Genomic DNA, 4015 nt, shown 5'->3' on the forward strand with positions numbered 1-4015 from the left:
GATTAAACCAACCGTTGCCGCTGACTCGTCGTTGACCGAGGCGAATAGGGACGTATGGCTCTACTCCTAGAGCTCAATACATGCTTCACAACCCTCCGATATTTTCCTTCCGTTGTTTTGCTTAGTTTGCGTATCTCCACCGCCAAGCCTTCCCGCTTCCTAGCAAATTTCCCGAGCTCCAGACTGTGACCTAAATATAGCTCGTGTTTTTCAGCGTAAGTTAAGGCTAGCTTCTCTCCGGATCCCTTCTCTAGACCCGAAGAAAGGCGTAGAAGACATTGAAGTTTGGCTGTTTGCCGATCGTTGTTGACCGTTTTACTGTTCTTCGAAGAGTTATATGAAAATACTAAATCTCAAGAAAGAAAGTAAAGAAAATTTGAAGTAATGGCAGGCCCAGATACCGTATATCTATTGGGCAAATTCAGATGAAAATCCCTGAACTAACGTAAATCCAAACAACTATACGGGGAAAACTAGAGCAACACAGAATTAAAAATTGGAGGAAACTTTGCATCCTCCGCCGCGTCTAACTTTCGACAATTTTTTCGGGCGTAGTTCTTCAGACCTTGTCTAAGATACTACGGAAGTTTTACAACAGAATATTGTTGAAATTCTTTTTCGCTACCTTGAAGCTACACCCTGAGAAGAGCGCAGTCAAGCCTAGTGTTTCCACTTTACCATTGGTAATTTCAGTCTTCAGTTTTTGGGTAAGGATCCAGGCGATTACTGCTGCAAACAAGAGTATGTGGGCGCTCTTTATGTGCCTTCCGACAACCATTCCTGATAATTTGCAACACGCTACTATCTTTCGACACAGCCTCGCCTAGCCAATTGCTGTAAGTGTGAGAAGCTGGTCATGAGTGTAAATTCGTTGAATATTCAGCGCTGAAATTTTGTTCTTGTGCAACATTCCTGACATGAAGTGTATGTGAAGGCAGTTGAATACGCTATCCAACGTCTGGTGACACAAAGGCGTGTGGCCTATTTCCTTACATTACCTCAAATTTAGGGCTCCCAACCCTGATGTAATTGAGGGGCCCTCATGTCAGCGTTCGCTGTTTTGTTCAACCGCTTCTGAAAAATGTCACTGTTCTCCAAAGCGACACTAGTGAATTTTCTCTTTCACTACGAACATGGCTGCCCGCGGAGATTTCCTTAGCCGCACAGGGCATAATGGTGGTTCTTCGCAGGCCACAACCACTTTCTTGCACGTGACCGCGTTTATTGGGCAACTCCTCTGTCCACGCACTACAACACTCAGAAAAACAACCCAGTCTTTTAAACCTGTGCGTCAGAAGAACCAACAGCCTTGCAGCGTTATTTGAAAAATTATTCTCCTTAATCGAATAGCTGCATTATACTTAATGATTGGAGTTAGTATATTTTCAAATATTCCATATTGGGTGAGATGTTGTAGTTCTTCTTAAACTCTTTTTTTTTTCTAAGCACAGTAGTGATTGTGGCCAACTTTATTGTCAGTCGAGAAGCCATGGTCCTTTCTTACTCGGTCGTTCGAGCCCAGAACACAAGAAGACGCTGTAATTTTGCTTTCACACGTGTGAAACACCTCACAATTACAGGCAGAATCTACATTGGCTGAAAGAGGCGTAATCCCCAAGTGACCCTGCTTGGCGTCAAGCAGAAGGTCCGATGTTGCTCCCAATGTTTATATGTTTCTTTTCTTGCATGCCTAAGTTGGACACCACTGTCGCTGAGGAATTGAAGGCTCACAAGTGTAGAATAAAACGGACTAGTGAGTTTTAATAAATAAAACGGCAAGCATGTAGGGCTCATGCGAAAGCTTAGTTTATTTTAAAATGGATGCCATCGTCGCCCTGGCGGTCTTGGACGAGCTAGGCCCGTCATAACAAACTAAATTTTCCGTCTCCTAATGACTCTAGCTTACTGTATGGTTTCTGTCACTCATTGTCCGGTTTAAGGTTAGTATTGCTCGTCGAAAGCATTTCTTTTGTTTGCCGATAGATGGCAACAGGGGTAATAAATTGCCATTTTAGTACCGTTTCCCAACAAAGATACGTCCTCTAGAAGGTTAAGTAGAAATTCGTTACGAATTGTGCTTTCATAAAAGGGCCTGCTTTTAAAGAAACGGAATCGCGAACATGATGATCAATAACGCGGTTTCCTCATCTTTACTTTCGACAGTGTAAAAGCGCCTTTAATCGTTGTTTCGCTTAACTTTCGATTCATCAGAGTACTGAAGATTCTAGAAGTCCACTAATACGTGGATAGAAATGAAGGAGCAGCGCGTCTTCATAAATGTCTGTTCCCTCTCTTCTTTATTTTTCTTGTTCTATAGAAGCCTCTAAAGAGCACATTTCACTGAAGCACAAGCACTGGTCGAATTGAAAGACCTCTCCTTGTACTGAGAGATAAAATGACGCCGTCTCTTCTGTATTTTAATGGCTCGGTGGCTCCATCCTAGTAGCACTGCCGGTAAATTATTGTTCTTTTGGGAATTAATTAGCGTAGGAATTGGAGCAAAAATGGAACGACATCATCTGGGAGGTTGAACTTGGGGACTCAGCCGAGCTTTGAAACCCCCAAGACAGTTCATGCGCAATTGCATGGTCGCGGGCCACACCGGCGGTTCGCGAAAAGATCAGAAAATATAATTTACTAATTTGTCTTCTTGTACGCAAGCCATTCAGCTGCGGATGACCTAAAGTGTAGTGCAAAAACAGAAATATGAATCTAGATATAGCCACTCAACTTTACTGAGGAACTAGAGGACAAAGTGACGACAAGAAACTGAATCAAATGTCTGACACAGGATGGCAGAACACTCCTGTGTGACATTTACTAAGGCAGCATGCTCGACAAATAGAGCCGGGTAGACGAAACCTTTGCTTCTTTCTTGCTTTTCTCATAGGCTCATAACTAATAGGATAAATAAACGCTGTCATGGATGTCGATTTTATCAAGAAACTGATCCTGCTTAGTGCCTTGATCAGGAAAGGGGATATAATAAGCCTATTTGACTTGTTTTTACGAAAAGAAAGATCGATGGAAAAGGCAAACAGAGCGACAACTGCAAAAGTGTCGTGTCGCGTCTGCGTGAACCACTTCTCTCACAAGATCGCTGAGTTTTGGTATTTCTTATACCTCGAATGACGGTAGCATTTGCAGAGCGCTAGAAACTGCCAAAACTTTAAATTCCAAATTTTCGAAAATATTTTTTCTGGTTGCAGTGAAGAAAAGAGGCAGAGGAACTTAGCACCAAACAGACGTAGAGTAGTGACAAGATGCGAGCCATTGTTATTCCTTCTGCCTTACAAAATGCCCTGAATTTTTTCGAAATTAGGTTCACAATTTCCGGTGCAACAATTTTTGTTTGATATATTGATAGTAACGTTGCCTGGGCCACTGAAATATCACTAGGATTGATCAAGCCAACAGTTGAATACATTTCAGCTTCTGAGCTGTTTTTGCAAGACACAAGTGATGGTTCTTAGTAAGCAGCCGAGCACTACTCCACCCTTGGAGAGCACGTGGTGCAAAACAGACAACGAAAACTTGAGATTACTTTGCAGCTTCACTTCTACTCTGCTTCCTACACCGCATCATTATTCTATTGGTGTAAAGTTTCGATATAGAATGGTACGTGTAAATTTGCAACAAGCCCTCCAAAGAACGCTGCAAATAATGACATGCTACAAGAAAGGTGAGAGAGCGCGCTGCTTTAAGTAGTGTATAGCGAGGACTTACATAAATAAGCAGGGCGTAACGAAAACCGCTTTGTGAGCTGCAGGCATGCGTCTAATTGTTATCCCAGTACCTCGCTGCGTCAACCGCAATTGGAAACAAATCATGCAGGAAATGTCATCCTGTGATGTTGTTTGCCCTGGCTTTCAAGCACTGGGGCTAAAACTTCCAGAGGCATTCTTGAGTGTGATATAAATATCTTCACAACTTAGTTAGAGGTGTGATAAATGCTGCGTATTAATTTTTCAAATTTTTTTAACTTAAATTTGCTGACTACAGTAGAAAACATTAT

This window comes from Amblyomma mixtum, chromosome 5 (assembly GCF_055824585.1).
Source record: "Amblyomma mixtum isolate Tamu chromosome 5, ASM5582458v1, whole genome shotgun sequence".
NCBI classification, from domain to species: Eukaryota; Metazoa; Arthropoda; class Arachnida; order Ixodida; family Ixodidae; genus Amblyomma; species Amblyomma mixtum.